Source organism: Amblyomma mixtum, chromosome 7, assembly GCF_055824585.1.
Source record: "Amblyomma mixtum isolate Tamu chromosome 7, ASM5582458v1, whole genome shotgun sequence".
In the NCBI taxonomy this organism is placed as follows: Eukaryota; Metazoa; Arthropoda; class Arachnida; order Ixodida; family Ixodidae; genus Amblyomma; species Amblyomma mixtum.
Genome location: NC_143018.1, coordinates 116492979 through 116515107, shown reverse-complemented (window position 1 = coordinate 116515107; position 22129 = coordinate 116492979). Strand labels below are relative to the sequence as shown.

The window sequence follows — 22129 nt, the reverse complement described above, 5'->3', positions numbered from 1 at the left end:
ACAGACATCTGCGAGATCGTATTAACCACTAAAAACCGCACGATGCATGTCACTCAGCTGAAGGAACTGCACAGCCGTAACGACTTCAGCAGCGTTTACGGCCACACCGATGACATCTGATAAACTGCCGGTGATTTTGATACGGCTGAATTCGAGTTAGTGTGGTGTCCTTGTTTTGTCGCTAATACCAGTTGTGTTCCTGAGTGCTCAATATGAGTGCATAGTTTGTCATACATGAACTGGCACAAGGTAGTTTACTCTTTTGTAGAATGTGTGATACAGAGCGCTGCCCGGACAACAAACAAGCGGGCAAAGAAAAACGTTTGCACTAAACGAAGCTTTGGGCCAGTTGGTCTGACATGTTGGAAAGGAGGAATAACCGCGAACTTGATGTTTAGAGAAGAACGGGAAATGAATACGCTTTGGCCTTCTTCGACGGGCTGCTAGTGAGAAGTCCTTCTTGGAGCATTGTGCCGACATAAAGGGACTGGACAGGGGTCTGGACGTTTTAGAAAACCAAGCCCACTGCATAGATGAGGCATCGAAGATAACCTGTGCAAAATACTGGAGCCATGCGGGCCCCGAAAAACTGGAAAAAAATTCAGGGGGGCACTTTGTTGACCTAAAGTGTGGTGAGGCGAAAGCCTTAAGCGTGGTGTTGCTGCTTGTGTCAGTGATGTGTGGTTAAGATGTTAAGCTTCGCCTCTAAGAGGCGGCTGCAGCCTTCGGGCTACGGCCGCTTATCTGTTTTTTCAGCCAGCGTCCGCTTCGGCGGACGCGGTTGTTGCGACGCCCGTCTTTACTCTCTGTTTTTCTCTTTCTTCTTATCTTTCAACTCTCTTCTATCTACACGTGGCAGCGGTGGTGGCTCGGCTTGAGCCAGTCCGACAGGCAGGCCCCGTGCACTTTCCTTTTCGTCCTTCTCTCAGTCGAATGCAACCACCCAACCAACCAACCCGCCTCTAAGAGCGGAACGCGAAAGCGTCTTGCAACGCTGCCAGGGAGTCCATAGAACACCATCACCCGTTCGGTTCTACGCCTTGCTCATCGATACATTGGTTTTTGAGGAAAGGAAACATATCTGTCTCTCATATTTCGGTGGACACCTAAACCTCGCCGTAACGGAAAGGGAGGAAGAAGGGAGTGAACGAAGACAGCGCATTCACTAGACGCGCCTTTGTTCATTCCAAACCATCGAGCTGGCATGGCGGAGTGGTAGCGTGCTCGTCTCGCACTCCGGAGGCTGGGGTTCGATTCCCGAGCTCGGCCATATTCCTTATCTGTTTTCATTATTTATCTGGTCTGACTAGAAAGGTTAATTAGGCTAATTGGTTAAGTAAGCAATTAACTGAACTCAGTCCCACTTGGAGCATCACTATACGGTCCCTTTAATTGGTTGCATGGTTCGTAGCCAAAGTACAATTGGCCCTGTTGGAAATTCGCGCACTGTGACGTCACGACCGTTCCGACCAATTGAAAAGCGTGACATTTCTGTCGACAACTGCTGCTTACAACGATGAGGCATTAAAGGCTTCCGCCTTAAAAAATCAAAGGCCGTTCGTTCATTCCTTCGAGAAGCAAACGTCCTCAACCTGTGCTCTGGCTCCCTAGCCATCGGGGTGGCGTCATACTGAAAACTTTCGCTAAAGGCATTCCATTGGTGCGTCTTTCTGACTGATGAGCGAAAGGGCGGGCGTAGCCGGTTCGTCGCATCGTCTGCTCATTGTGGGCACGCTTTCTGCAGCGCCTTCCGTTTTCGCACACGTATACAAGCCCGCATAGAGAAAAAAAAATTGCTGAGGCTCAGCTTGGCTAAGCCTGGGGAATGCGAAGCATATTAGGGCTTAGCTTGGTTTACCTTGGTTATGTTGTAGCTAGATTAATCCACGACAACACCAGAATGTCATTCATCATCGTTTATTTTTTGCAAACCAATGAATACACTCTTGTGATCTGTAAAGCTGTGACTCTTAGTTTGTACATCAGTTATTCGGTATAGTCTTCCTCCATTTCTATACAGAACCAAGTCCAAACTGCTACCCCGGGCCCGGGCCCGGGAGAGAAGCGCTGCGTTCAAAGGGCAAGGCATCGCGCCGAACGGGCGGTGGCGTTCCTCCCTTCCTGTACGGTGCGGTTCGGGTGTCCTCCGAGATTACATTAGGCCAAGGAAGGGAAAACTTTATTTACACTAATGGTTTTTCCTGCGGTTTGGGGGCATCTTCAGAGACGTCTTGGTTCTACCCCCAGGAGCCTTACTGTCGAAGTCGTCCGCCTCTAATCAGTGGTCGGTTGCCCTCAGTCCAGGGCTCCGCTGGCCACTGCCGCCCGTTGAGCTCGCTGTACCAGACCTTGTTGGTCTTCGCAACGGTCGCTGGACAGCAGAGTCTCCCACTGCTCCGCACTCGGGTTTTGTATTTTGGGGACCACGGCTATGTTTTGGCAGGCCCATGTGATGTGGTATAGTGTAGGTTTTTCGTCGCACCAGGGACAGTTGTTCGTGTATATCGTAGGCTGCATTTTGTTTAGTATATGTAGGTTTGGGAAAGAGCCTGTTTGTATTTCATGCTTACTGTACTCTCGGTTACGGGAGAGGCAGAGATTTTTGTCCTGATCGTTTGGAAGTCAATAAACTTCTCTTTATAGTATGAGACACAAGGACATTCAAGTGGTTGTATTAGAAACAACGCTCTTCCAGCCGGTGCTCTCGTTCTTCGGAGGATTCCATGGCGCGCCTTTGTCGTCTATAGGCATTCCGACGCTCCAAACGAGTCGACATACTACTACACTCACTACCGTCCACACTGATTGAAGCACAGTTTAACTCTTGCACCAGAGTCGATACACCACTGTCCGCACTAGTTGAAACACAGTTCGACCGCGCGAGGTGGAGGCCGGCTCTCTCATTCGATGTCACGTGGTGTGACGTCACGGTGTCACGTGGTGTGACGGCTAGGGGTCCCGCGGCGACGGCTCGAGGTGGAGGCCGGCTCTCACATCCGATGTCACGTGGTGTGACGTCACGGTGTGACGTGGTGTGACGTCACGGTGCCACGTGGTGTGACGTCACGGTGTCACGTGGTGTGACGTCACGGTGTCACGTGGGGGTCCCACGGCGACGGCGTGAGTGGTAGCTCTAGCTATATGCTTCGCATAAAAAAAACTGAGGAGGGAGCGTCCGGCGACAGCCTTGAATCAAGCCTTGTCATAAAAAGTAAAAATATAGTAAACCGGAGAGAGTCGGTTCACCCCTGGCCTTGATCCCGCCACGTCATAGCTTGCTGTGATAGCTAGCCTCGTTGCGCGCGCGCTCCCTTTTCAGTTATGAAGCGAAAAGCCTCAATACGCTAGTCAACACCGCGCTTCGCATGAGGCGGCGTATGTAGGAGCACGAATGAAGTCATGCGCTGCGCAGGCTACTGCGCATGTGCGTCGCCGCTTCTCCTCCTCGCCGCCGTTTGACCTTTCGCCGCAGCCGTGCGCAGCGCGCATTTGAAAGGAGGGGTTTAAAAGGCGCGCTTGCCCATAGAACAGGCGCATGCATCCGCGCGCTATGCGTCATCCTTTGACGTTGTCGAGAGTGCGATGGACTCCTGTCTGGCAGGGGTGATACATTTCAATAAACAGAGACGCCGGCCAGTAACATGAAAATTAAAATGGACGTTTCGGCTCCCAGAACGGGATCACACAAAGAGGGTTCGCCGCCGCGGTGGCTCAGTGGTTATGGTTCTCGGCTGCTGACCCAAAGGACGCGGGTTCGATCCCGGCCGCGGCGGCTGGAATTTCTTTGGAGGAGAAATTCTAGAGGCCCGTGTACTGTGCGATGTCAGTGCACGTTAAAGAACCCCAGGTGGTCGAAATTTCCGGAGCTCTCCACTACGGCGTCTCTCATAGCTTTAGTCGCTTTGGGACGTTAAACCCCATAAACCAACCAACCAACCAAGAGTGTTCGTCTTTAAAAGTTAGAGTAATCGCCGTAAGTATCGCGCGTATATCGGGTTAAGATTGCCCTCTTTACGATTAAGCGTGTGTGACGTTGTCTGTATGACCAGGGACTCGAGATGAAGCCGTGATGCTGTCAGTTTTTCTTTCTCGATGATTCGTGCCTTTTTCCGATCGATTTTGTGATTTTGCGTTACCGCGTGCTGTGCCAAGGCGTTATTGCAGGCATTTTCATTCTGCACATCCCGAGCATGTTGTTGTAAGCGTTTCTTATAACTTCGAGTTTCGCCGATATAGACACCATTGCAATCTGCGCAAAGGATGGCGTAGACAACTCCTGGGGATTTGTCTTTCGGTTACTGGAATTTGGCGTTCGTCAGTTGTTGTCGCATTTTCCTGGCGGGAGCATGGGCTCCATGCACGTCATACTCTCGTAATACATGGGCGAGACATTCACTTGTTTTCGTCACATATGGAATAGCCGCACGCTTCTTGGGGGGAAGAGGGGCACCAGGTTGTCCAGGTAGTGGCAGCTGTCATTCTGTTTACCTGATGAAATGACTTGGGTAACCACAGCTAGCGAGATCTTTCCGTACCCTTGATGCGTCCGCAGCGGCGTCAGTGGTGCTTGTGCATATCTTGTTGGCGCGCTGCATTAAACTGCTGACAACGGCTCTTTTTTGGGTGACAGCATGGACGGAACTGAGCTGTCGGTAGCGGCCTGTGTGTGTATCCTTCCTATAAACGCTAAACGTCAACTTTCCTGCTTTCCTTAAGACGAGGACGTGCAGCAAAGGTAGACTGCCGTCCACCTCTTCTTCCGACGTGAACTGAATGGCGTCTTCCTTGCTGTTCAGGTGTGTCAGAAACTAGCTCACCGCGTCCTTGTGCACAATGCAAAAGCAGTCGTCGAGGTAACGGAGGAAGATCTTGGGGGCCGGGTTAAAGGAGGATAATGCCCGTCGCTCCAATGATTCCACGGTGAGGTTAGCGGCCGTCACCGAAACAGGAGCACCCATGGGGGTCCCGTGGACTTGCTTGTCGAAGTTCCCCTAAAAACAAAGTAGGTAATGCTCAGGCAGGAATCAAGGAGCCGGCGTAGGTCCCGTGCTTCTGTTTTCGGTCTTTCAGGTAAAAAGGCATCGCCATCGAGCGCAGCGGTGCACATGTCGACAGCCAAGGCAATCGGCACACTCGTGAAAAGCGACTTCACGTCGGAAGACACCATCAAGCCACTGTCTTCATTCAAGGTTTTGCGGGTCAACAAAGACGTATTAGTTGCGAATGGGACAAGTCCCATGGCCAACAAGCGGGGAAAGAACACGGTGCAAGAATTTGGAGAGGCTGTGCACAGGAGAGCGGGTAAAATCCACGATAGGTCGCATTGGAACTCCCGGTTTGTGTATTTTTGGCAAGCCATAAAATGCTGGCGCGGAACCATTATGGCATAGTAGCTTGTAGTAGAGCGCTTTTTGGTTGGGCGGGACGAACTGAAATACATCGGTGTGAAGCTTCTGTAGTTCCCTCTCCAACTTCAAATCAAATGAAATCAAATCAGTTTATTTAAACATCCTACGATGCTTAGGGGCACGGACAAAAAGCCCTAAATGGGCTTGACGAGGTCCATTCCCCTTACAAGGCATACAGTGGAACGCATCTTATACATCAATAACAGAAATACACCAGCAGAAACGCAGCTGCTCATGAACAGAAAACTATATAAAAAGACAAGAATAACGATGACAAGCTATAGGTTATGAACCATGACAGATATGATGAACAAAAATACAAAGCACTGGGCAACACAGCTGAATGAGTACATATAACATAGACAAAGAAACTGACAATATTGCTGTATGTAGTTGTACAAGAATATATTAAGCAAATCCCTGAAATATTTGTCAGCGAGGTCTTTGAAATCTTCTCCGGAAAATCTGTTAAGGAGAGATGGCAAACAGAACTTCAGCATTTGTTTTCCGTAATTGGTGCGGCAAACGTCAACTTTCTATCTGTCCGGTTTTCGCGTACAATACACAGGATCATTCACTGAGAGCCTGGCTAGTTCAGCTAATGAATTATTGTTTGATTTTTTTCTGATTTGTAATAGCGGATCAGTCTATAGGGGTATACACACTGTATGCGGATGATGTTAAACGTATTGAACAATTCGGCTTTGTGTGAGTAAGGAGGCACTTTTACAATTATGGGGATTGTACTTTTCTGTATATGTGAAAGTTTATTAATATTTCCGAGTGTAGTAGTTGCCCAGACAAGCGCGCCATAATTCATCACTGAGGAAAACAGGGAATTGTAAAGCAATATATTAATGGAATTTGGAAACAGTGAAAAGTGGTGGCGTAAATAGCCAGTCGTGAGCGATAGTTTGTTTACAAGGTAGGTAACGTGGTCGTCCATGACATTCTGAGAGAAAATTACTCCCAAAGTTTTAAATTGCGAAACTACTTCAATTGGGCTGTTACTGATCATAAGGGATGAAGGATGAAAAACTTATGACGTGGATGAAAGATAACCGCTTTGGTCTTATCAACGTTAATTTTTAGTTGGTTTGCAGTTGCCCAAGTGTTTATGAGCGCCAATCTCCTGTTTGCTCTTTCGGCTAAAGTGAGGCTTGACTGTCCGGCGAGAAACACACTTGTGTCGTCGGCGTGTATAATATAGTCAGCAGACTTATCAATGTTAACAATATCATTGACGTAAATTAAAAAAAGGAATGGCCCTAAAATGCTCCCCTGAGGGACGCCTGAAACTGCTGATTTCACGGCTGAGCAATGCCTGTTTATATCAACGAACTGTGTACGGTGTTGTAAATATGAAGATAACAAAGAGAGGGCTTTGCCGCGAAAGCCATAGTGGTCCAATTTTTGAAGGATTCGGTGGTTGATAAAGCCAAAGGCTTTCGTGAAGTCTAAAAAAATGCCAAACACCACGTTTTTATTTTCAAAATTTTGTAATATCTTCACTTCACTTCACTTTATTACCTTAAAGACCCCACTTTGGGGAGGGAGTACAAATACAGATTGAATATGATTGCTTACATGATATTTATGAAATGCATATTTAAATTCTTAACAAAACTTGATTGGCAGGTGATGGTATCAACGTAGTGGGGAAGGCCATTCCAGTCTTTAGCAGTGCGAAGAAAAAAGGATGCGGAAAAAGTGACGGTGCGGGCGCGTTGGCATGAAACTTGCAGTGGATGGCCGGTGCGATGAGATATGCTAGTTGGCGGTGTGATGTAGGGTGGTTGTCGGAGGGAACTGAAAAAAACTTATGGAACAGACTAAGAGAAGCAATGCGATGACGATGGGCAAGAGTTGATAAACCTGATTGTCGTTTAAGTGACGATACAGTGATGTGGTATGAATAGGCAGCATGAATGAACCTCGTGGCGCGATTTTGGACAGATTCTAGTGAACTGATGAGATATGCTTGTTGCGGGCTCCAGATAGCAGATTCGTATTCTAGTTTTGGTCGAATGAGTGATTGTTAGGCGAGATTATTTGAGGGGCGTGCCGTAGATGACGTTTCAAAAACCCCAATGACCGGTTAGCTGATGCGACGATGTTCGTTACATGAGAGCGCCAGGAGAGATCCTTGCACAAGGTGACACCTAGGTACTTGTATGAGTATACGGATTTTAGTGGAACGTTAGCAACGGAGTAAGTGAAAATATGGGGGTTACGCCTGCGGTGAAAAGATACGAGTTTACATTTATTAGGATTAAGCGAAATTAGCCAGTCATCACACCAGGCATGCACTGTGTCAATGTCGTTTTGGAGCTGTGATTAGTCAAAGGTGTTGGAAATTGTGCGGTAAATAACGCAGTCGTCTGCAAACAAAGAATAGGTTGGGGCAACCGAAAAGGAAATAAAAATAATAAGCCCCTGCCTGCACCACGTACGTACAACAGGCTAAACACAAATCGAAAATAAAAGAACAGACCCGTAGGCAAATTGTAATTTCACCACCCATGGGTGGAAAAGTAAAATAAAACGGAAAAGCTATTATAGCGACCCACAGCCGGGGGAGAGGGCCCTGGGAGACTCCCCTGATCTCCCCTGGGAAGTGGCGTAATGGATCGGCAAATGGATGGGAAGAATGGTTGTAGGGAATAGGTTGGGACAAAGGCTGGGAATGGAAACAGCGAGGTTTTTGTTCACATCCTTCGATTGTCTCGACTCCATTACCGGCCTGCCTGGCCATGGCAGGGAGAGAATCGAGATTGCCCAATGGTGCGACCCCACTCACGGGATGCCGGACAACCCACCATACGCAACGGGCTCCGATCGCCGGAGACAGGAAAACCTAACACGGGGTCAGTAGCTACCTGGGGCTCCTCCACGACACTAGGAGGCTTTTCCAACCTGCCGGCTACTCGCCGTCGAGTGCTTTTCGCGGTTTTTCAGACACCAGAAGTATGTGTGATGTGGTCCAGCCAGTAGCGGCTTAATAAACTTCTGTTGTTAGTCAGCGCTGTGTATCGTCCCTTCTCGTCCTCTGGTTTTGTGCCGTTGCGCTGTTTGACAAGAAATCTTGCCAGCCCCTCCTGAGCAGGGGCCCATATAAGGTAACGGTGTGCGGGGTCGGTATCCCATGTGCAATTTGGGTAGATTCGATAAGCTAGGAAGGGAGTGTAGCCTTGTTCGACGTTCCGACAGGCCCCACGCGAGTCGGTGATTATATACGAGGTCTGTTAAAAAAGTATCCGTCTTTTGGCCGAAGAAGAAACAACTGACATAACTGGAGCGTTGGAAACCTAATAATCTTCATAGTAGTCTCCTTGGGACTCCACACACTTCTCCCAGCGGTGCTGCCATTGTTGAAAGTATTCCGAAAAGGCCTCTTTCGGAACGGAGCTTAGCTCAGCTGTCATTGCAGCCATAATCTCCTCTCTTGTCTGAAATCGCGCTCCTTTCAATGTCCTCTTCCTTTTGAGAAAGAGCCAGAAGTCACAGGGGCCATATCAGGAGAGTAAGGAATCTTTTGAACTACAGGAGTCTGGTATTTCGCCAAAGAAGTCTGAATCAAGTGCGAGGAATGAGCAGGAGCATTGTCGTGATGGATGCGCCAATTTCCTGTTGACCGCAACTCCGGTCTCTTGCGCCGCACAGCACCACGTAGGCGACGTAGGACGTCCCTAAAATACTCTTTGGTCATTGTTAGACCATGTAGGGTGCGTACTCGTGGTGTGCCACACAGAGGGAGTCAAAGAAAACTGTCAGCATCACTTTGGCATTGCTGCGCACTTGGCGGGCCTTCTTTGGTCTCGGTGGCATGAAATGCTTCCACTGTGACGACTGGGATTTGGTTTCCGGGTCGACCCGTACACCCAAGACTTGTCACCAGTTATTATGGTGTTTATGAAGTCGGGGTCACTGTTTGCGGAATCTAGCATATCCTGCGAGACTTCAACGCGAAGCTGATTTTGCTCCGCCGTGAGCAGCTTCGGCACGAATTTCACCGCAACTCTCTCCATGGCCAAATCTTCGGGGAGAATGGAATGTGCAGAAAAATTGCTGATGTCCACCTTTTCCACAATTTCTCGGATAGTCACGCGATGGTCCCGCATCACCACAGCGTTCACTTCGGCAATGACCTAGTCATTTCGGCATGTTGATGGCTGACCGGAGCGTGGCTCGCTCTCCGCCGATGTGCGGCCATCTTTAAACCAATTGTACCACTGTTTAATTTATGTGCTGCTCATAACATCTTCACCGAAAGCCGCACTGAATATTCCGAACAGTTTACACTTGGTTGTCAGCCCGTTTCTGGCAAAATTTGATGCAGTAGGGCTGCTCCTGTCGCTCCGCCATTTTCCTTGTAATAAAAAACCGACGAGAGCACTGCGCACTGCCTCACTCAAACGCTGCGTCCCAGCGACTGACGCTATCGGCAGGCCAGAAAATATTCGTACATGCGCACGAAGGTTCAAGGTCGGCTGGTGCAAGCGCGCTTGTTTCATATCCATCAGGTGCTCGCAAAAAAAAAAATAAAGTCGGATACTTTTCTAACAGACCTCGTATTTTGACTCGGAATGTGAGGCCGCGATAGCGATCGCGACCTCATCTGCTTCTGTTGCAATGTGGGCTCTGAAGGTGAGGGCGTTAACTGTGTTGCTGTTGTGAACTACTGCGACCGTGTACCATTCCCTGTGGTGAGGGCCGGAGGCGTCCGCGTTGTATACACCTGTTTTGTTGCCATAATATCGTGCTGGGGCTTCCGCCCATGCCAGGCGCCGACATTTATGGTTTTCGTGTCACATGTTGGCCGGAAGAGGTTGCAAATGGAAGGCGCGTCTCCACAGTTCTGGGATGTGAAACCTGTCTTCCATGAGAGTGGTGTGTTGGATACGGAGTCGAGCAAGAAGGTGGCGACCCGACTGCGTTTGCAAAGAAGCGAGTGTACTGGTTTTGTAAGCTGTGCCTCCCGGAGCTCTCGGAAAGTATTCACCACCCCAAGGGCGATAAGTGGGCTGTGTGAAACAGTAAAGGGGAAATCAAGGGCACGTTTAACAATTTTAACGGCATCCTCTCCTTGTTTCCGTTGGTGGATTTAAGAAGCCGCATAGAGAATTCGACTGGTTACGAAGGCGTTTGCCACCCGCAAGGCGTCCTTGTAATAAGGGAGTAATTACTCATTGGCATCCACCCGAGCGCAGCCATACGGCTACAAAGGAAAGCTATACAGCTTTCTCAGAAACTTCGTAGTTAAAGAAAAATTCGTCCTGGTCCGGGGTTCGAACCCAGGACCACCGCTGTTCCCACTTCGAGTTATTGATCAATTCCATCTCGCCCTACCATAAGCTTGCCGTCCTGGTTAGCTCAATTGGTAGAGCGACTGCTCCGGTGTAGCGGTGGTCCTGGGTTTGAACCCCGGACCAGGACGAATTTTTCTTTAACTACGAAGTTTCTGAGAAAGCTGTATAGCTTTCCTTTGTAGCCGTATGGCTGCGCTCGGGTGGAGGCCAATGAGTAATTACTCCCTTATTACAAATCTACTCCACCTTGGGGGATTCCCCTAAACATTTTACCAAGGCGTCCTTACGTCGTAACCCCCAGCGGCTGTTTGAAACCCGGCGGGCCATGCGGTCCACGTTGTCCTTGTGGATGTAGAGTCCTAGTACCCGTGTCTCATGAGAAAGCGATATTTTACTCCAAAGAGAAAGAGATAAAAGAGATATTTTAGTTGTGCACATTTGTGAGGGGCGGAGCTGAAGAAATTCCGATTTTTGAGGGGAACATGAAGACCGCAGCGACGGGCGTAGCGGTCTGCTATCGTCGCCCCCGTTTGGAGGCTGGTTTCTATGTCCCCTGTGCTGCCCTGGGTGGCGCACAGGCCACAGAATGATCTCGTGTGATGTGCACACCAAACCGTCGAGGGAGTTTTGGAACGCGGCGTATCGACAGTGGTTAATCGGACAGCGGAGCACCGCGCGTCCCAGCCCCACGTGTGCACGTGCGAATGGTGTGTGCGAGGCGTGCACGAGGAGCGGAGGGCTGACGTGTCAATAAACCGAGTTGTGAAGAAAGAAACTGCAGCGGAAGTCATGTCATTCAAGCGTGGTGGTGGTGGTGGTGAAAAACTTTAATCAAAGAGAGCTTGCGGGTTAAAAAAAAATAAAAAATAACCCTGCTGCATGGTCGGTATCCTTAGTCCGGGACACCGCATGACGAGGCCCCGTCTCGCGCCCGCTTGACCAGAGCCCTTTGGGACTCCAGTGTGGAGCAGTTGAGGAGGGCAGTCTCCCATGCCTCTCGGGTGGGGGTGGGGGAGGGGGGAAGGTGAGGATTCTGAGTACATGCCCACACCATGTGAAAGATATCGCAGATCTCTCCACAGTGCGGGCAGCGCCCATCTGTGTTCGGATCCAAGTGTTTTGCTATTGCAGGACAGAGAAGGGTTCCTGTCTGCAGGCGCCGCAGAGTTCGCTCCTCCGCCTTACTCAGTCCCTTGGCAGGTGCCGGGTAGAGACGGTGGCTGTCGCAATAATAAATTAGGATTTCGCGGAACCGCAGAAGCGGTTTATGAGCTTCTGAGCCATGAGAGCTAGGATGAGGAGCCCGGTGTGTGAGCGCTCGGGCGGCCACATCAGCGGCCTCATTGCCTCGTAGACCCTGGTGGCCAGGAGCCCAGATCACTTTTGTGCGAGTTGGATCGGCGAGAGCGCGTCTTAGAATTTGCGAGGCCAGAGGTGATATTTCGCCTGCAAGATAATGTTCACAGGCCCGGCGAGAGTCTGTGATAACCGTTTTCGATTTTGGGTCGGCGGCAGCGAGAGCTATTGCGACTTCCTCCGCTCGTGTTGAATTTGAGGCCCGAAAAGATAGCCCATAGACATTCATTCCCCGGTGGACTACGGCAGCCGTGAAGAATCCCGCGGGCGACGGTCCTGTGATGTCCACGTAATAGACGCCCTCTTTATAGCCATATTTTCTCTCAAGCGTGCGAACCCGCGCTTGTCGTCTGCCTTCATGTGAAGCCATGTCCATGTTACGCGGGAGCGGAGCGACCAAGAGCATGTGGCACCACAGCACCGGGATGTTCTCCGTCCCCTCTGGTATGCATGTGTGTTGGATGTGTAAGCAGTTTAGCAGGCGGCGCCCAGGAACCGTCTGCGATAGCCGCGTATATTGGTTCACGAGGTGGGCCTCCCGCAACTCCTGATAGGAGTTTACCACTCCCAACGCCTTCAGTTTGGCGTTGGAGGTAGCCACCGGGAGGTCCTGTGCTCGCTTTGTTGTCTTCCTGATGATGGCGTCAATGCGCTCGTCTTGTTGTTTGGTGGTGCGTAGGTAGGGCACGTGGCTCCGGCCGATGCCGCCGCGTCACGGGTGCGGCGTGAGCTGTAGCAGCGTTCCTTCGGGCCGACAGCCCGACGCCGCCTAGGCTTAGCGCGGCGTTCTCTGCCTTGGTTCGACCTACCTGCCCTTAGCACGGTCCTCGGTAAAGGAATTGAAGCCTTGCAGGTCTCCACCAGGCTATATGATAACAAAGAGCAGGAGATTCAGAGCTTACTTGACACGTATGCAGATATCTTTTCGGAGATTCCTGGGAATACCAATCTAGTGGAGTGTCAACTCAAGCTCTTCACCTCTGAAGTCGTGAATACCCCGCAATACCGGTTGCCTTTTGCTATGAAGGACGTGGTGGAAAAGGAGATAGACGAGACGATCAAATTAGGGGTCAATGAACGTTCAACATCTGCAGTTGTGTGCATGAAAAAAAAAACATCTTCTGCTGGGAGCTCTTCTCCGCATAATTCACGTAATGGCTTCTCTTTTTTTCGGCAATATGAAACAATGTGGGACGTGTGTGCGTCCTATACAAAGACGATAACTTTTCTTGGAACGTTCCCGGTGAGTGCAACACTTCCTATTACCTGAAACTTGCTTTACCAACGTACCTTGTTATTTACTTTGTTGTTCCAAGCGGCCATTTTTCCTTATTTTACATTGTACTAACTTAATGCAATCTTTGATGGGCATATTCACTTTTTTTAACTGCTTGCGAGGAGCTTGATCAGCGCACAAATCTCCTCTCTCACTGCCTTTTGTTCCCGCATGACTCGGGACACCGCAGTTTTGTTTTTCCTTTTGAGCTGTGGCTATTGTTATGTTGTGCATGATGTCAAAAAGTAGCGAGTGATTGCAGTGCTAAAGTGAAGAGCTTGTGTAAATGGTGCTCTTTGCAGGGCTCTCCTTCACTATTTTTGTTTCACAGCTACACAGATGGCATAATATTCGGCAGCGAAGATGAAGGCACAACGTGGAAGTCATGCTGGTTCCTTCCAATTCCCTTATATCACGGCACTTCCAAAGTAAACATTCAATTTCTGACCATTAGTATAAAAATCCGTGAAGCCACAGTGTTTCTCTTCGAGTGCAGGGAATTCTATCATATGCTGTTGTGGAGGTTTTTTTTTAGGAAACTCTGTAAGAGTTCAAAGACACTGTAGCGCAGCAAAAGACGAGGACACAAGAAACGAGAGACGAACACCACGAGCGCTAACTTCCAACAAACTTTATTCTCCTGAAGCATCACACTAGAGAAAGGTTAACGCGCGAAATCATTGAAGCCGAAAAGATAAATAGGTCAGGATGCTCGTGTGTAAGCACACCTTCCATTCTCCTCTCAGATAAAGAGCTCGTTTTTCTAAGAAATTGATACTGTTCGCACGTGTGATTACTGTTTTCTGGTGTATAAAAGTGTGATGCTTCAGGAGAATAAAGTTTGTTGGAAGTTAGCGCTCGTGGTGTTCGTCTCTCGTTTCTTGTGTCCTCGTCTTTTGCTGCGCTACAGTGTCTTTGAAGTATGTACCAACAAGCCCAAAAAGCCACGCTTCTGTAAGAGTGAAATCCCATTACGCAGAAAAATTGTACTGTGGGGTAGTTGATCTCGCCTTTAGCAACGCCAGTATAAAATTTAGAGCTGATACTGAAACATAAATGATTTTATGCGCAACGGGGACGCAACACAAGAAAGACGACAACACGGGCGCTGTTGTCTCCGTATTGTCGTCTTTCTCGTGTGTGTCCCTGTTGCGCTTAAAATCATTTATTATGTTTGAAAACCAACTAGCTCTGCATTTAACCCTCTTCAAGATACTGAAACTTCTTGATAAAGCCTCCCATGTTACCACAACATTCTGGGAAAACGTAGAATTGGCTCCGCCTCGATGCGATAAATCGAGACTAATCAGGTCGCACCTTGCATCACAAACAAAGTAGTAAAGCGGCATGCCGGCGGCTTTGAAGAGTTAACAAACACTACAAAGGTTCGCGCAATAACGCCTTTCATTATGAAATATATGACAGAGAGAGAGAGAGACTTTAATAAATAATATATGACAGAATCATATCCTGTTCCCGAGCCAGCATGGATTTCAGCGCCGGGCATTCTTGTCAATCCCAGCTGCTCGAACTGACTAAAGACCTTCACCTCAATTGAAAACAGTTAAACCAAACTGATGCCGTGTCCATGGATTTTGCAAAAGCGTTTCTTCGTGTACCTCATAATCAGCTGATATATAAATGAACAACATTAACATAAATAATAAAGTTATTAGATGGGTAGTCATTACAGACAAGGTTAAATGTTCCCAGTATGTAAAATCTTGTCATCCCCCAAGGATCTGTCCTTATAGCAACAAAATTTTTATTACAGAGCGATGATATCGCTTTTAGCATTACCTCATCAGTGAGCGTATTACTCGGTAATTGTGTTATTTATTGACCAATATGTAATCTTAGGGATTTTAATATTACAGTTTACTGGCTCTGTCATGTGAAAGAATCATTTCTCTAAATCACGCAGGTTGTGCTCTGAATGACAAATGAAAATCGGCGTCGAAGTAGTGCCTCCCGCCCCCCTGGAATGAGTTGACGAGGGTGGTTACAAGGCTAGATGAGTGAAAGTATCCAGGGAATGCAAAGGTCACGCTTGTTCATTGGCGTCAATTCGATATTCGCACAGCGTCATGTGCGTTCCGTCTGCTACGTAGCAGCTGAAGACAGCGGAAAGCTTGCAGATACATTCAAGAAGCCGTCACCTGGCCATGTCAGCAGGAATGTTCCGGCAAGCATCTGTGCAAAAAGGCGAGGTTAGCTCATGCCGACCGGGATGTCGCGCCGGCATCACTAAGTGGGTACGGGCGACGAAGCACCTCGTCGCCGAAAGAGAACTCTAGTGGTCACCTGCGTTTGTTGTATTGCTTAGAGCTTTCTAACCAAGTGAGGTCCATGTTCTCTCTGCCCTTCTTGAGAGTTCCGGCCCAGCGGCTAGAAATATCTTACCTCACCTAGTATAATTGCGAGCTTGCAGTTTGGAAGCATGATAGAAAGCATTATCGCCAGGAAGCCGGATCTCGTGAAACCAGCGCCTGGTTCAGCGTTGTCCTTGTGGCGGAAGCCATTTCCTTGATGGGCGCTCCCGGTCCTTATGGCGCTCTGTGAACGCCCCAGTCGTCTTGAGATTTTTGCTGACACGCTCTCAGATAATGGGTTGACGTCGTTAGGGCATCGTCTTTTCGCTATGGATTCCTAAAGCCTCGCAGGTGTGAACGAATAACCTGCCTGAAACAAGTAGCGTTGTCCGTGATAAGCTGTCGTGGTAATCCGCAGTGACTGAATGTCTATAAGAGCTTATCCAGATTTCGTTTGGGTCAAACTTGCGCAATTGCTACAAGTCTATTCATTTCGAGAAGTGATCGCTGGCAACGATCACAAACGCTCTTCCTCTCAGATAATCTAGTGTATGCGCCGATCGCATCGCAAGCGACAATCTCTCAGGGTATCGGCGCTTAACGTGTGGCTTGAGGTCCGGCGATTTCTCTCCCTTCGGCTTAGCAGTCTGGCAAGAAACACAAATTCGAACTTACTTCAGGGCATATTTTCTCATGCGCGGCCATGTCGCGACCCGGCACAACTTGTCACAAATTTCCCTGCCATCGCTATGAGTCGCGAGACGTGTGTCGCTAAAATAATCTGAGAATGTCTTGCGGAAGTTTGTAGGAACGACAATACGGAATGGCGACTCACCACTGTCAATGCCGGCAGCAAGTATACATCGCAAGAGCAAGGCATTCTCTGCTCCCATGTTGCAATTCTAGTTTCCGGCAGGCGCTGCTCTCCCGGCTGGTTTGACGCTGTCCAGGCTTCGACGCATCTGGATGCAATGGTCGTCGCTGAGCTCAGCGTCGAGCAGCTGTTGACCAGAGACCAGTGTGCCCATGCACCTGCTGGCAATCAAACAGGCAACAGCTAGTATATCGACTTGCCATCCACAGCCACTGTGGCCTGGGACAGAGCGATAATTGCTTTGTTGAAAGAGTCTTGCTTGTGTTCCAGCCTGTCCTTATACTTCTGGAGAGAGAGCGCCACGCGGGCTCGAAGGCCTGCTGGGTTTTACCGTTTTAACGCGGTAGCATGAAGGCTACCCTTCTGTGGAAAATTCGGCGTCGTCGGGGCTGTGAGCAAAAAATCCCTGGAGAAGAAACCTAGGTGGGTTGCCTGATTTACGTAACCTTGTGGTATCATCCCAACCTGCTCACCGCATTCTGAGCTCACTGACCACCGTGGCAGGTGGCAGTAATGTTAATGATTGGCCCGAGTGGCTGCTCGGGAAGAGCAACCTGAATGCACAAACTCCACCGGCGGCAGCACCTGCCATCGCAGTGCTGTCGCGCGTCCCTTAGCCGCTGCACCACTACGTCAGGAGTTGTATGAGGACCTGCAGGGATTTATGAACGTAAAGTCGAGAATGACCAATTCCGCATGTAAACATTGCCCCATTAGCGCTATCTTTTCATACTCTTAAGTACCACCTACAATTTTGACAACCGTTACAGCGCCATATCATCAGCCTGAATAGTAAATTCAGCTCTATCCAGATACACGTCAACCTTCTTTTGTCAGAATACAGACGGCAAGCATTCTCTCTGATAATGTATAGTTTTGTATAGTTTCGAAGCTAAGCAACCTCCTTGCACTAGTCACTTTCATACCTTTGCACGGCAAAAGGCCGTTTGATTTTTTTTTTTTTGGTGGGGGGGGGGGGGGAGGGCATAAGGGTGTGCTATGCTGGATAGTTGTTGAGAGTGTCCGAAAGGATCCCTGATGCTTGTCAGGCCAGTACCAGCGGGCACTTTTCTGGTGGAGCTGATAGAGGGACCTTGGTACTTAGACGTTGTTTCGAATAAAGCGGCAGTAGAAGCCCACGATGGCCAGAAACCGTTGCAGGCTCCTGATGTCTGCTGGTGGTGGGAGCTCCTGTATGGCCCCGAGTTTATCCTCGTCTGGCCGCACCGTTTGCTCAACAATAAAACCGCAGCGCACAGCGACGCTGTAAAGCAGAGGCGCTAAGATGGTGTTCCCAGCCGTTTGGCGTTTTCAGCAGCTGCTTGGTGCACAAGCACGGCATTGGCTGTTCGGTTCGGGAAGCCTGCTAAGCTGGGCCTTTTGTTCTTGTACTCCGCTGCTACCCCGTAAATTCTCTACAGTGGTGACTCCAGCCTGTGAGATGACTGACCCTAGCAACCAACCGCCCTCAGGTGACCTTCCGCCTGGCGCTACCTTGGACCCCGGGACGTCGCAGCCATCCAGCTCCGCCTGCCGGCATTCTAGCCCAAGCATCCTCAGATATGGTTCACCCAGGTAGAAGCCATATTCCATCTGCACCACGTCACCTCTGTGGCATCCCCGCTTCGTCACTTACTTTCCCGCCTGCTTCGTGAGGTGGCTCAAGAGGTGGCGGATGTCATCGTTAAACCCTTGGGCGATAGTTCATGCCAGCGGCTGAAGAAGTGCCTTCAGGACCGCACCACGGTGTCTGAGACTGCGCGCCTCCAGCAGCTGCTTACCTCAGAACAGATTAGGGGCCGCCGCCCCTCCCAGCTACTCACTAGCATGCGGCAGGTCCTGGGCGAAAGCAACGCAGACTAAAACGGCACACTGTTGAGAGAGGTCTTCCTGCAGCATTTGCCGCAGTCTACCCGCCTCGTCTTGGCAGCTGCGGGGGACCTGACCCTTGACCGCCTCGCCCAGCTCGCTGACCGAGTCCACGATGTGACTTCTCCCGTCGGCGCCCTCTCGTCTTCACCGGAGTCCTCTTTCATTTCGCTATTAGAGGCTCGGATTGAGCAGCTGGCCGCTTCTCGCAATGCCCTTCGGACGTCCTCTCATGCCCAGCACGGCTTCTCCTCAAGTCCTCGCCCCCGTTCGTCCTCGCTGAGAGGGCTTCGCTGAGAGAGTCCGCTCAGTCAGCGTATTTGCTGGTATCACCGCACTTTTCACCACCGCGCCCGCCAGTGCACCATGCAAATGGTCCGGAAGCGCGCTGCGTTATCGCTGACGGCGGCATTTGACCTCGCCCTTCACCCTGGCCGCTTTTTCGTAGCCATGGACCGCATTTCCGGCCTTTATTTCCTCATCGACACTGTTGGAGAAGTCAGCGTATTCCTCATCGACACTGTTGGAGAAGTCAGCGTATTGCTGTCTTCCAAGGCTAAGCCTACTTCCAAGTCACCTGAACTTACTCTCCGTGCGGCCAACTCAACCTCCATCGCCACGTATGGTGTCCGGTCCCTCACTATGGACCTTGGCCTGCGGTGCACCTTTCGACGGGTCTTCAAGGTCACCGACGTCCATCAACTCATCCTCGGATGCGACTTCCTGACACATTTTCATCGGGACGTCAGCATGCGCCGCCACCGTCTCATCGACGGTACGACGCGCCTTTCCATCACTGGCGTTATATCGGCGGTCGCTTCCACTAGCATCCGCACGCTGATCCCATCATGACCTTACGTCCAAGTCCTCGCAGACTTTCGCGGGGTCACGAGGCCATGTAACCTCCACCAGCCGCCCAAGCAAGGTATAACCCCCCAAATTGTCACGCGTGGTCACCCCGTCGCAGCTCGTTTGCGCCGCCTCTTCGGTGAGCGTCTGGCGATGGCTAAACGGGCAATCTACTACATGCTCCAGCTGGCTATTATTCGCCCTTCGCCCAGCACTTGGGCCTCACGGCTCCATCTGGTGCCCAAGAAAGAACCGTGTGACGGGCGTCCGTGTGGCGACTACAGAGCCCTCAACGCTCACACGGTCCACGACAGCTATCCCCTTCCACACATGAGAGACCTCATTTGACACCTGGAGGGATGCAAGATCTTTACTAAAGTAGACCTTGTCAAAGCGTACCATCAAATCCCCGTTGAATCGGCCAATATCACGAAGACTACCATCACTACACCTTTTAGCCTGTTTGAGTACGTGAAACAAGTGAAGGCGGACTAGCTGGTGGTTGGCGCATGCCCGTTGGACTACGCAACGCAGCTCAAACTTTCCAAAACTTCATTGCTGAAGTGACGCGTGGACTCCCGGCTATATTTGCCTACATCGATGACAACCTTGTCATGAGTCGTACGCCCCAAGATCACGAGCGCCACCTCCGGGGTCTCGTTCAATGCCTCCAAAAATTTGGCTTGGTTGTCAACGCCCAGAAATGTTTCTTCGGCTCTTCCGAGCTCGAGTTCCTGGGCCGCCACATTTCGGCGCAGGGAATTCGTCCATCGCCTTCTCACGTCAAAGTTGTTAAAGGCTTCCCAATACCCACTACCCAAAGCAAGCTCCGTGAGTTCCTGGGCCTAGTAAATTTTTCTCGGCGTTTTATCCCGCACTGCGCCGAGCTTCTTCCCCTATGACCGACCTTCTCCGCGAAACCAAATCTTATACCTCCACCATTTCCTGGTCTCCCGAAGCTCAGGCCATTTTCACGGCTGGAAAACAAGCCCTCGCCGATTCGATCGTTTTCATCCATCCTAGGACCTCGGCGTCCACTTGTATCGTGGTGGATGCTTCCAGCGTGGCCATTGGCGCTTTTCTCCAGCAGAAAATCGACTGCGAGTGGCACCCACTGGGTTTCTTATCTTGGAAGCTCCAACCTGCCCGGACTCTCTGCAACGTATTTCGCCGTGACCTGCTTGCCATCTACTCAACTATCCAGCCTTACCGCCCCTTCTTGGAGGGCCTGCCGTTTTACGCTATAACAGATCATAAGCCTTTGGTGTATGTGTTCCGTACGAACTCTTCCAAGTACGTCGCCCGCGATCCGTGTCAACTCGCTTGCATGTCGGAGTTCACAACAGATATCCGGCACATAAAATGCATCTACAATGATGCAGCTTACGCACTTTCCGCCATTACCTCCATCGGCGTATCTGCATCTGCTGTGGACTGGGAATGTCTGGCCCGGACGCAGCTAGAAGACCCTTAGTTTCAAGCCCTGCGTGATCACCCTCGTGCCGTCCGTCTGCAGCTCGTCCATCATTCGTTTGTGCCAGGATTGCTCCGATGCAACATGTCACCGCCTTTACCACGGACATTCATCCTGGAGGCCTTTCGTCGTGCCTTTTTTCATTCACCTCACGACATCTGCCACCTCAGCATCAGAGCCATACAGCGCCTCGTTACCCAGCGGTATGTCTGGTCGAACATTAGCACCGACGTTCGCCAGTGGTCTCGCTCGTGCCTTGCTTACCAGTCCGCCAAAGTGGCCCGCCATACACAGACTCCACCCCAGTCTTTCCTACCCCCTGCTTGTAGTTTTGACCACGTTCATCTTGACTTGGTTGAACTGCTGCCTCCCTCTCATGGCTCTCACACGTTTGCCAAATGTGTGAACCAAACGGTTGGTTCAGCCAGGTACGCGAATAACAGAAGGTACGCCGATGTAGCAAATATGAGTGGCATGGCACTGGTGCCTTGTGCATTTGTTCGATAATGGTTTTTTTTTATCTGGTAACGAATTATTGCTCATTCCGCCCCCTTTGTTTATATACCTGTGTGTGGAATAAACCTCAGTTGAAGTCCGGCGTTCGTTCTGTCTCGTCTTCCTTCGTCCGTGTCTTTTTTAGCCACTGGAATGCCTGACAATTGTACTCTCATGGCTGCCGTTACATTCTAAGCATGAACAACCGCTTCACTCGTCGGCCCGATGCTGTGCCCATTCCGGACATTACTGCGGAACTGTTGCCAAAGCCTTCGTTTCAGCATTGGTTTCCCGTTTCGGCTGCCCCGGCGTTGTTACCACGGATTGTGGTTGCTGGTCGTTAAGCGTAGAAAGTTGGGCTAGTTGGTTGGTAGTACTATTATGATACATTCCAGCGGCTAAAAAGACACGGACGAAGGTAGACGAGACAGGACGAACGTCAGGACGAGACAGGACGTTCGTCCTGTCTCGTCTACCTTCGTCCGTGTCTTTTTAGCCGCTGGAATGTATCATAATAGTACTACCAACCAACTACCCTATTGGAAAAAAAGGCAATGATGTAAATATTGGAAACCAACACTGGAAACCTTGGTGGATTATGGTAATGGAAAATGCGTTGGAATAACTGGGCATGTTGGAATGACTGGGCATGTTGGAATGACTGGGCATGTTGGAATGTCTGGGCAGGTTGGAATGACTGGGCATGTTGGAATGACTGGGCATGTTGGAATGACTGGGCATGTTGGAATGACTGGGCATGTTGGAATGACTGGGAGATGTTGGGGCAGGGGCCATGCAGCAATGTTATGTCTGTCGCAATGAGACAGCAAATTTCAAAATAGATGAAGCTCCTACAGCCAGTTTTATTTTGTGTTCATGCTCCTCTTGCTCTTCTTTAGCCACTTGT

The 22129-nt window shown here is 50.1% G+C and overlaps 1 protein-coding gene across 1 annotated transcript in view; it reads left to right on the top strand.

Annotated features, from left to right (window-relative positions):
- Window positions 1-22129, top strand: part of LOC149337289 (transient receptor potential cation channel subfamily M member-like 2) — a 350682-nt gene that overhangs the window by 44194 nt on the left and 284359 nt on the right. The gene's annotated exons all lie outside the window — the stretch shown is intronic.